General features: G+C 41.7%; 1 long non-coding RNA gene across 1 annotated transcript; it reads left to right on the top strand.

Annotated features, from left to right (window-relative positions):
* Positions 1-10529: 10529 nt before the first annotated feature.
* On the top strand, positions 10530-11181 carry LOC122032307. The gene is made up of 2 exons (XR_006126031.1): positions 10530-10760; positions 10876-11181. It is a non-coding gene; the product is annotated as an uncharacterized LOC122032307 (long non-coding RNA).
* Positions 11182-12669: the final 1488 nt, after the last annotated feature.

Raw genomic sequence — 12669 nt, 5'->3', positions numbered from 1 at the left:
ATAAACCCCACCTATATAGTGGGGGAAAAATTTATATTGAGAGATTTATAACATAAATTACATACTATAAACCTCCCACTATACATACCCTTAATTATATTATATTATTGTCTAAATCAAGATTTTAGCTCTGCCCTATCTGTAAGTCAACTTCATTTTTAGACTTTGGAGTCATCCAACATATCCATCCAATTTTGATCAGGTAAAGTTTTTGCAACAGAACTCAATCCTATTAAGTCACGATCGAGCTTTGCAAATTCTATATGCAACTTGTTCAGATCCGGGTCAAACTCGACCATTTGAAAATTTCATTGTGCCAATACTCTCTCCATAAACCCAACTTTATCCCATGAAACTCCTCGTACACTCATGCATTAATCGGATACACTTTATCTATATGGATATTTACTTTAATATATTTGGGAATTAACTTTTGGATACAAAATATCAGGTTAGGTATCTTAACTCCTTTATACAAAGGATTATTGTACTAGAATAAAATATTCTTTATGATTTATATGACTATATTTTATCATGAAATCGGTAATACTGGGCTGCTTAGAATGAACAATATCACATTTTACTCCCATTAATCAAATACATAAAATAAAGACATAACTTCAACTCTTTGTAAAGTACATCAAAATAATATATATACAGGGACGGATCTAGGAATCAAAGTTAGGAGGGGCTTGACTCGTATTCATAATTTTAAATCTAGAGTGTAAGAGACAAAAATAAGTGCAACAAACAAAATTCAAGTGGATAATAAGACATAGTAATATTTTTGCTATTCGTTTAATGAATTACCAAACAAACTATTCTATTTCACATATTGGTAAAAGTGAAAAAAAATTAAGGAAAAAAGATTAAGCTAGCTATAAATTATCCATACAAACGTTAAGATCTGGCTCTAGCAGTGCTACCACTGCAGAGGGATAGCAACATAACACCCTTATAAGAAGAGAGGATAGTCTGACGAGATAAAATGTACATCCAATTAAAGTCATATCTTGATATTCTTAGTATATTCAATTGAAGCCTTATTTTTATATTCCTAAGTTAAATTAAATTTAGGGGACTTTTTTTTGTCACCAAATCAAAATGACTAATGAAATCTAAATTTGAGAACGATAAAATTTGAAGAAAATGAAAATGCAAATTTTGAGAGTAGAAAAATTGAAGGAAAATGATAGAAATCACATCAATTTATTTTAAAAATTAAATATAAGGAAATAATTCAAGCTACTAAAAGCGTGAAGCAGAATAGAAGTAGCTTTGACCGATAATATTGTGCGATGTTTTGATTGCATGCACTACAACAACTCCTATTGTGTGATGCTTTGGCGACGGCCATGGCCGCGCCGTGATCGTGGAAAAGCAAGAGTCTCCCCCGATCGTGTGTGTGGCAGGAGCTACGACCAAAGCATCACGTAGCACAATGGTAGGGCAGGAGCAGGCCACACGGGCGAGGTGTGTGAGTTGGTCATGCGAGCAACAATGACCGTGTGATTCAATTGCGCTGATAGATGTAGCAAGAGAGGTGATCGTTGTCGCTATGGATATTTATTCGCCTCATCGCCTGAATTGCTTTGTTGCCGGGAGATTGTTCTCTCATTGTCACATGAGAGAAGAAACCTAAAACCTTTAAAAAAATAATAATAATAAATAAAAATTGGCTGGGAACTAGGGTGGGCTACATCACAGTATAACCCATATATACAATTGATCTTGTCCGAAAGCTGAATCAACGGACGCTGGGCACGTGGCGCTCTCCGGGTCGCTGGCGTGGATCTCCGATTGGTCGTACGAAACTCCGACGAACCTGCACAGAAGTCGGGCCGGGAAGGGGTTCCCGGCGGCGACCTTCCGACGCTCAAGTCAGGCAAGCGAACAGTGAAGAAGTGGCTCCAGAAATGGTAGAACGCGTACCTCCGGCGAAGTATAGGGCTCCTTATATAGAGCGGTGAAAGAGCTCACACACACATACCGAGGCAAACAAGTGTTCTTAGCCCATACCTCGGTATGTGTTTGTCAGAAAGCTTACCTGACACCATACTGCTACAGTCCAAGCACGTTTTCGATGGGACAGCAGAACACCTCGTCGCCAGATTTGGAGTATGGCCTAGTCATAGGACTTGACAGCTGTCATAAGATATAAATTGTCCTTCTCTCCCTACCCCATGACGGGGTGTCCGTCCGGCCGGCACTCATCTTACACCCGGCCGGACGACACTCACATCCCGTCCGGCTCTCCGTATGCCTCGGTATGCTGGGGAGATCCTCGGTAAGGTGTTGTGGGGACTGCTAGCAGTATGTCACCTTGTCTTCGGCCGAGCATGACTTCCGCTCGGCCCTTCGTTACTGTTCAATCGAGCGCCGGAACCCCGACTCCTGTCGGGACGCCTTTTGCCATCGGTTATTCACCGGTAGGCCGGTCGGGAGGTCAGCCCATCCTTATCCGGTCGACCGATCGGTCCGTCCTTCTCCGATGGACCACCTGGACCTTTGACTTCCACGTGGCGTTGACCCCTCAAAATGGGGGTCCCCTGTTCTAACCGCCAGATCACTTGCCTCCCCCTCAAGTCTAGTCGAAGGAGGCGAGGTCCGACTGACTGGACTGCCGATTTAACTGAGTAACGGCCGCTACACTACTCCGCTCGGCCATGCATAGGGATGCTCATCCGGTCGGCGGTGTCTTGCCTGTGCCTTGCAGCATGAGTAAGTTCTCTTATCTTCCCGTTTCTTTTGTTCTAACTGATTTATTCTTTGTTTCTGCAGCCGAAGTCATGTGGCCCGCCAAGGCTACCGAGTGACTGAAATTGAGAGCCGCCGAGATCGAGGCGGCCAAGAATAGGGAGGTCGCCGAGCGGAGCTTGGCCGGCCAGCGAAGAGGGTGAGGGGACTCAGACTGTCCCCGAAGCCTTAGACACTCCTGCCTCTCTCGGCGAGGCTGCGGGCGATCTCGAGCCTTCTACTCAAGTCGAGGTAGAGGGCCGTTCAGCCGACGACGTTCCCCTGGCCACTCGGAAGCGCAGACGGCCAGAGCTAGCCTCTCAACCAACTCCATCTGATGAACCGCAGTCCGAGCAGGGCGATGAAGCTCCAGTGCTATCCGGGACGGTCTCTATAGAGAGTACCCCCACACCGCGCGGCTCTCCAAGGGCTATCTCTGAGGTGCCGCCCTCCAGTCCTCCCCGAACCCTACGGCGTCTTAAGCAGTTGGGCGACCGTCCTTCTTCCTCCACCGGTGAGTCGTCCGGTAAGGCCGCTGCGCCCCTGGGTGATCCGAGCGGCCCAAGATTGATAAAATCTGTCTTGCGCCTCCCGTCTGAGGAATATATGGCGGCTGCTGATCGGCCAGTGGTCCCCAAGCAACAGATCACCCTTACGGGTCCTTTCGCTAAAGCCTGGGAGGACGCTCGGCTCCAAATTGCAATGATGACTCCCGGTCAGCTGGGCGACAACAATCTACAACAGGCGACCGGGGTATGTTCTTTGCCATGTTAGTTATTTGGATTTAGTTTCTAACTTGCTCCTATCCGTTTGCAGAATTGGGTGGAGCAGATTGCAATCAGCAATCGCCTAGCCGAACTGGAGGACGAGCTGAAGAAGCTCAAAGCCGCAGGAGATAGCAGATGGTCAACGACCGCTCTGGAGAAGGCCAAAAAGCTGCTGGAAGCCGAACGGGGTAAGTCCTCCGGCTTGTCGAGCGAAGTGGCTCGACTCGAAGCTTTGGTCAAGCAGCGGGATAAGGAGATAAAGACCGCTACCACCCGGAAGCTTAAAGCCATCGAAGACATGGATATGATGAAGGTAGAGAACCGGGGGCTAGAGCAGCGGGTGAAGGAACTAGACGCCTTGTTGAAGACTGAACGGGAGGGCCGCTCGGCCGACCAGGTCAAAGCGGAAGGGGCTTTGAAAGATCTTCAAGCTACCTTCGATGCTTCTAAAGCTACTTTTAAAGAATATCAGGACGGGGAGCCCGGTCGGTCGGCGGAAGCGCGCAAAGCATTCGTCCGCTCGGATGAATTTGGCGAAAAGTTCAGCGACAAGCTGTCCTTGACTTTTGAAGAGGCGATCAAAGTGGCAGTGGAATATCTGAAGACCAAAGGCCACATACCTGCCGAGCTGTCCGTCCCCCCCCCCGAAGATTTGGCGGCCATGATGGGCTCCATCTCCGACTCTCTTTTTAACTTTGATGATAGTGAATGAGGGGTTTATGTAATTTCTCTAAGTGTGCAATCTTTTGTATGCCTGCCGTTCAGGGCGAATATAATAAATTTTGTCTGTCCGCCGCTCGGCGTAAACGGATAGTCTCCTTTTGTTATTTGTTTGTTCGAACCGCGTCCAATCTTTAACTTTTGTCTTGGTCTCAGTTTTCTCGCGTCCAAGTACATTTTATAAAGGAGCCTCTCGGCCGCACGATGTCTTCATTCTCGCCCTTAAGGCAGGCCCGATCATGGGCCGGCCGTTACAACCGAGTAAGACCTTGCAGAAAGTTATCCGTTCGGAGGATTTATAGACTCCGGTTGTTCTCCTTTGAACGTCGAATTTTACCGTCAGCGCCTGATGACCTTCCGCTCGACGGGTTTATAGACGCCGGCTCGTCTCTCGATTTTTAACGTCGGAGCTCGACGGTCTTCCGCTCGGTGGGTTTATAGACGCCGGCTCGTCTCTCGATATTTAACGTCGGAGCTCGACGGTCTTCCGCTCGGCGGGTTTATAGACGCCGGTTCGTCTCTCGATTTTTAACGTCGGAGCTCGACGGTCTTCCGCTCGGCAGGTTTATAGATGTCGGCTCGTCTCTCGATTTTTAACGTCAGAGCTCGACGGTCTTCCGCTCGGCGGGTTTATAGACGCCGGCTCGTCTCTTGATTTTTAACGTCGGAGCTCGACGGTCTTCCGACCGGAAGGTTTATAGACGCCGGCTCGTCTCTCGATTTTTAATGTCGGAGCTCGACGGTCTTCCGCTCGGCGGGTTTATAGACGCCGGCTCGTCTCTCGATTTTTAACGTCGGAGCTCGACGGTCTTCCGCTCGGCGGGTTTATAGACGCCGGCTCGTCTCTCGATTTTTAACGTCGGAGCTCGACGGTCTTCCGCTCGGCGGGTTTATAGACGCCGGCTCGTCTCTCGATTTTTAACGTCGGAGCTCGACGATCTTCCGCTCGGCGGGTTTATAGACGCTGGCTCGTCTCTCGATTTTTAACGGCGGGTTTACAGACGCCGGCTCGTCTCTCGATTTTTAACGTCGGAGCTCGACGGTCTTCCGCTCGGCGGGTTTATAGACGCCGGCTCGTCTCTCGATTTTTAACGTCAGAGCTCGACGGTCTTCCGCTCGGCGGGTTTATAGACGCCGGCTCGTCTCTCGATTTTTAACGTCGGAGCTCGACGGTCTTCCGCTCGGCGGGTTTATAGACGCCGGCTCGTCTCTCGATTTTTAACGTCGGAGCTCGACGGTCTTCCGCTCAGCGGGTTTATAGATGTCGGCTCGTCTCTCGATATTTAACGTCCGAGCTCGACGGTCTTCCGCTCAGCGAGTTTATAGACGCCGGCTCGTCTCTCGATTTTTAACGTCAGAGCTCGACGATCTTCCGCTCGGCCACCTGATGCTGACGTTGTTTGTTGCTTCAGCCGCTCGGCTTGCGCATTCTATCTCTGTTGCTCCACGAGCTTAGCTGCTCTTGCCTTGATTAGAGCATCGAGCTCCTTCGTGGAGAGCATCACCGTGTGCGGTCGTCCAGCCTCGTCCATTGCTTCCGCTCGGATGCAGGAGCGTTCCCACAGACGGCGCCAAATTGATCCTGTCCGAAAGCTGAATCAACGGACGCTGGGCACGTGGCGCTCTCCGGGTCACTGGCGTGGATCTCCGATTGGTCGTACGAAACTCCGGCGAACCTGCACAGAAGTCGGGCCGGGAAGGGGTTCCCGGCGGCGACCCTCCGACGCTCAAGTCAGGCAAGCGAACAGTGAAGAAGTGGCTCCAGAAATGGTAGAACGCGTACCTCCGGCGAAATATAGGGCTCCTTATATAGAGCGGTGAAAGAGCTCACACACACATACCGAGGCAAACACGTGTTCTTAGCCCATACCTCGGTATGTGTTTGTCAGAAAGCTTACCTGACACCATACTGCTACAGTCCAAGCACGTTTTCGATGGGACAGCAGAATACCTCGTCGCCAGATTTGGAGTATGGCCTAATCATAGGACTTGACAGCTGTCATAAGATATAAATTGTCCTTCTCTCCCTACCCCATGACAGGGTGTCCGTCCGGCCGGCTGGACGGGGCGTCCGTCCGGCCGGCACTCATCTTACACCCAGCCGGACGGCACTCACATCCCGTCCGGCTCTCCGTATGCTTCGGTATGCTGGGGAGATCCTCGGTAAGGTGCTGTGGGGACTGCTAGCAGTATGTCACCTTGTCTTCGGCCGAGCATGACTTCCGCTCGGCCCTTCGTTACTGTTCAATCGAGCGCCGGAACCCCGACTCCTGTCGGGACGCCTTTTGCCATCGGTTATTCACCGGTAGGCCGGTCAGGAGGTCAGCCCATCCTTCTCCGGTCGGCCGATCGGTATGTCCTTCTCCGATGGACCACCTGGACCTTTGACTTCCACGTGGCGTTGACCTCTCAAAATGGGGGTCCCCTGTTCTAACCGCCGGATCAACAATGATATGTCTATGTATATATAGAGGAGTTTTAGATTGCACATTTTGTGGATAACTGAGTGAATTCAAGGTGCCCCAAAGTCAGTCGGAGGGCTCAAATCATTTCCGAGCGTCTCAAATTCACTCAGTCATCCACGGAGTAACACTATATATATATAGTTGATACCAAGTATCCAGTTTACGCTAACTATTAATCTTGATGAGGTGATTATAAAAGTTTTTCACTGACTACCAGAGTAAATCGGGAAACGCTAGCAATCAATGGTCTATCAATTTAACGTTCTTAGATCAATCATAGGTTAAAAAAAAATATTAAGACAGGGACTTTATTTAAAATAATGTATTTAATCTTAACCACTTAAGCCATCGTTGCACCAATAATATTAAATAATTTAATATAATAATTTTCTAATAGTCTTAATTTTAGTGGGGTTGTCAAAAGTTCAATTTTAGTAATGTATCTTAACTTTGCTAAAGGAGACTCATGCGTTTCATGTGGAAATTGACAACTAAAAGCAGATTATTAAGCTTAACCCGTTATACAATTATACAATAAAAGTAGACTCATGCATTAAATATATTTTTAATGTATCAATTATTTTTCATTTGATCTCTTGAACTAAGTTAAATTATACAATAATATTCAGACAAAAGAACAATCAGAACTTATTAATAATAATAATAATAATTATTATTATTATTATTATTGTTAATTAGTTTCTCAGTTTTGATATGTCTGAAACAGTGAAGCGTGTGGGAAAGAATGACTGAATGATGCGTAATTATCGGAACATCAGTCACCATTAAAAATGGGAATCTCCCCAAGTTGACTTGTGGATTAGACATCAATTTGGTTGGTGTGAAATCTATCCGATCCGGTGTTAGATTCCCTCCAATAGATTTGAACGCATCTCTAACAAGTCAAACCACTTGCTAGCTCATGCAAACATTCTCTCCGTTTTATCCCCTCTGTTTTTTATACTTTCCAAAGACAACTTGTGGGTGACTGACGAAGAAGATCGACTTAATCTAAAATAAAATGAGTTTTAAAAATTCTATAAAACAAATTCTTTCAATAAGAAAAAGATAAATATTATCAATTTGGGGAAATCTTTTAGTTTTTTTTAATAATTTAGATATTCAGTTCTTACAATATGATTAATTCTGAAAGTAATCGATTTAATCTAATGAAAATTTTCTATTAACCATCAGGATAAATCAGAAAGTACAGATAAATCGAGACGAATGACACAACATCATAAATAATTCAAACTTCTCAAGTGTAATGTGACCTAAGTGAAATTCAAATCCTCGTTATCTAGAAAATCTGTTCCATTACTTATCATCACAGCATAACTCTAGGTTACTTTAAATTAGAAGGATCCTTGAGAGGGAAATAATTTCACTAATAGAACATATAAATTAAAAATTTTATGTTTAGAAATTTTAGGATTTAGAAATATAGAAATAGGAAAAGTTCATTGGAAGAAAGAGAATGTCTGCTTTTTAGGCATATTTTTTCTCTCGTTTTTTGAACACTTTTTTTTTAAAAAAATCATAATATTTTAGATTTATAATTAAATTCCTTTTAATTTAATTTATTATTTTTTTAATCATTTATTATAAAAATATATATAAAAATTTTCTTAAAAAAAATGTAGGGTGTGTTTGGTTTGTGTATTTTTTATTTTTATTTTTTGAAAAATGTGTATTTATGAAAAATGATGATTAATTTGTATTTTTTGTATCTGTTTTTAAAAAAAAATAGATAACATTTTTAAAAAAAAAATGACAAAAAATTATTTTTTATTTTATAGAAAACACGATCAATGAACACGATCTTAGCCTTTATTTTAAAAAAATAAAAAAATAATGGGCCCTACAGGAGGTGGGGCAGTGTGCACCGGTCCATCTTGATCACCAGGACCGGCTCTGATCCTTTGAGTATCAAGGATAATTCCAGTGGACGAATGAACATATATAATTTTATTAATTCTCAAAATAAAATTATTATTTTGTGATCAAAATATCACGATAAATTTTAAAAATAGTCTTTTGTAAAAAAATAGGATAAAATTATGTACAATGAATTTTTCCTCGAAATTTTACATAGCGGAAGTTTTATGTACTGGACTGTCCTTATTAATTCTTACAAAGAAAAAGAATAAAATTCTAACCTTTTTATATTTATAAAATAAAATTTTAATTATTCTAATAAAAAATCACTTTAAAATTATTATATAGCCGATATAACCCCAAACTCTAAACTCATCCTAATACGCACATTGTAATATATAACTACTCGATAGCAACTACACGTTATTATGATTTTCGCCTAATTAAGTTTCAAATTCATAATTCACAGGAATCTTCAACCATTCAAAATGCATATTGTTATTCAACTAAAAAACAAACAAGAAATTAAAAAAAAGGCTAAGTCAAAAAGCGTGTGGACTCCTCTCTAAATGCTTTTCCTAATCATATTAAAAGCAACGTAACGCATGAGGAAGAGCTAGCCATTGACTCGATCGACTGATAACGTTCTTCCTTGGAATTCTATCACTTTTTTGATATTTCTTTTTTAACTTCTTCTTCTTGCCTTAATCATGAAGCAGATGACTTGCTCAGATCGTCTCTGAAGATCATGATTCTCTTAAATTCTTTATGAACATTCTTCGTTATCTTTTTGACCTAATTCTTCAATCTCTTTCACACTAACACACACGGCTTGACTTCTACGCCTCTGAATTGGAGTATTGAAGCCAGCAAAATCCCACACGTTCGCTTGCTTTGCAGCTTAATATTCCTCTCTATCCAATTCAAAGAAATATATAATAAAAAGGAGGAGAATTCAAATCTCAAATGACACTAATATTTTAAGGAGTTTTTGAGTGTGTGTAAATTGGACTCTAAATTTATAAATTACACTGGATTGCCTGCCATCCCAAATAAATGTTAGATAATATTTGTCGAAGATTACACAAGGACTATACTGAATTTGAAATTACAGAATTAAAATTCAATCTAGTCTAAGCTGATAATCTTCAGGTGTTAGTACTGCCGAGTTGCTAAGTCGAGAAGGCCGAATGTTGAGTAGCAACTTGCTTAAGTCGTTGAGCGCCAAACTAGCTAAGTGCCGAATTAGATGAGTTGTAGTTGAGTGATCCGAGTGGATCTCCGTGCACAGGGTATGGAGAGCCGTCGAGTCGCCCGAGTGGGCAGATGAGCACCAAGTCGGTATGACAAGCTGCCTGACTACCGAGTGGTTGGAGAGTAAAGCCGAGTGCTCAGGAACTTTTTCGAGTTGATCGAGATGTCCAACGATCGAGTCTGAAAGGACCTTTGAGTGCTCGGGAAAGAGAGAAATTGAGACATACGTTCGACACAATTTCCTTAAAATAGATTCATTCTCCTTTGGTGGTACTTAGAGGTCACGATGAACATCTGCTTCTCAAGATAAAATGACAAACCGCGATCACCACCTGAATGCTATCACAAATAGACTGCTGAACAAAATGAACATGACAGAAAAGGGGAAATAAGGGTGGAGGAATTTGCTTCTCAGACCTTTGACAACAATAACTAACAGACTAAAGCTCATTAGTCCCCGATCGGTCCAACATTCGACGTGCACAAGTCGTACTCGCACATACACTAGTCATCCAAGCTCTAGTTTTGCATTCCTGTGCAGATGCACGTGAGAAAGAGTCTCTCCCTATTTATATATTTATAACATCAATGCTTATAATACATTATAAACCAACTTAAAACTTTTGATATAAGACTAATGTCTTATTCACAATAGAATCTTTTTCTTCCTTTCCACTTTTTTTTCATTCTCATTTCTAATAAAAAAAAACAAGGAAAGTTAGGATGATTCCCTATTTATACCCTTTCCATTCTCCCTTCCCAATCCACTCCACCTCCTCGATCGATCTCTCGTTAATTTCAAGCACAATCTCCACGAGCCATGGCAAAGCACTACACCACCATCTTCTTCTTGGTCTCTCTTCTCCTCTCGGCCTCCCTCAGCTGCCATGCAATAAGGCATGGCCCTGCAACAGATTCTTCTTCAAGCACACATCAAAAGGTTACATATATAACTGAATTGAAATACTATAATTTTTCTTTGAGAATTTGAGTTGGTTTTATATTATTTTTCTCTTCTTTTTTTTTTTTAACGTTTGAGATCGAATATTTCGCAGCGAGTCGAAGAAGACAGCAGTAGCAGCAGCTTTGAGGAAGGATGTGGAGGAGTTGGGGAAGAAGAGTGTTTGATGAGAAGAACACTTGTGGCTCACACTGACTACATTTACACACAAGGGAAAACCCCCTAGCTAGTTGATTATCATATATATTTTTTTTGTTAGAAATTATCATACAGCTAATTTCATAAAAAATAAATAAATAAAACATTTATAATTGTTCTACTAGTAACATTGACAATTACTCCTTAAGGTTGTATGTGGTTATATTTGATGCAATTATAGTTAGTTGGTGTTGTAAGTGATGGAGCAAATTTGAGTTTTTCTTTTCTTGTTTGCTTTAAAATTTTGAATGAACAACTCTCCCTTAAAGAATTACTTTTTCTTGAGTAAAATATATTGGATCATTAATCCAACATTGGATTTATAGGTGAAGTAATTATATATTAATTATGGACTGCCATATTTGGTTAAATGCAATATGATCAATGAAGATTTTGAATATTTGAGTTTTAATATATCTAATAGGGTATCAGCCTTTATGTGTAAAGATCTAAGGGGTAATTTCTATTTTATTGATAGGCTATAATAGAAAATACCACAAGAATAGCTTTAATAGGGTGCTTTCCTATGAATAAGGGGTTATGGTCCCCGAATGAGACGGTTGGTTGATTTTTTGGATCAATCGATTTTTAGTCGTTGTCGCCTACTCTCTTTTGTATTCCATATCGAAGAGAGAATTATAAAAGAAACTCCAAAGGGAATCATGTGATCCAAAAGACTAAACCACACGACTTCAAAAGATAAAAGATATTATGGATTCAAGTATACTTCCGCACTTTCATCCTTACAATTTCTAATGCTTAATCATACGGTTCAAGATTTATATGTGATATTTATTGAAAAAGATAATTATATTTTTGTTGTTACAACAAAATAATATTTTTGATTGTGAGATAATTAGAAAATTATTTGTGCAAAGAAAAAAATAGATAAGAAATAAGATAATTATTCCTTAGTTGAGAGGGTGTCAACTTGCATAGTTTGATAAAAGTCTTAAAATTAAGTTGTTGCCAAGTTTTTTGGTTTAAAATCTATTTAAACTTTGGATGTGAGTGTTTGAGGGCTCATGTAATTATCTTTTCTTTAATAAGATATTTTTTTTATGAAATTAAATAAATTAAAGTAACTAGATAAAATATTGTAATAATATATCAAAAAATAATCACATTTATAAAATTTGTCCAACTAGTGTTGGATGTCTAACCTAATTGATGAATTTGGCGTGCTAGAGGACTTCGCTTTTGTGAGTTCGAGCATTGCAGGATAGCTGAACCAAGTTAAATTCTTGACCCAAAAGACTTCTCAAGAGTCCAAGCAGAGTAAGGCGAGAGAGACGCGAGCCCGAGTCCGAGCAACTTGAGTGCACAACAATTTCAGCTATTTGCCGAGAGATCTGGTCACTAGTCGACTACTTTACGAGACCAGTTGATTGGCCGAGTGAGTCGAGTTGCGTACGTCAATTGTCAAAGATGAGTGCCAAATTCCTGAGGAGCTAGATCAGTCGACTGATATATGATATCAATCGAGTGCCCATTTGAGTCAAGTTGCCCGGGTGCCGAAGATGAGCATCGAGTGGTTAAGAGCTATAATAATTCTCTAGTCAATCGACTGCTATCTTATATCAATCAAATCATGTCTTCTATCAATCAATTGCCTGAGTGCCAAAAGTGCCAGAATGCATCGAGACTTCTGAGTGGTGAGCTATTGAGGGTTGAAGTCGAATGTTGAGTC

This window comes from Zingiber officinale, chromosome 11A (assembly GCF_018446385.1).
Source record: "Zingiber officinale cultivar Zhangliang chromosome 11A, Zo_v1.1, whole genome shotgun sequence".
In the NCBI taxonomy this organism is placed as follows: Eukaryota; Viridiplantae; Streptophyta; class Magnoliopsida; order Zingiberales; family Zingiberaceae; genus Zingiber; species Zingiber officinale.
This window is presented reverse-complemented; position numbering and strand designations above follow the sequence as displayed.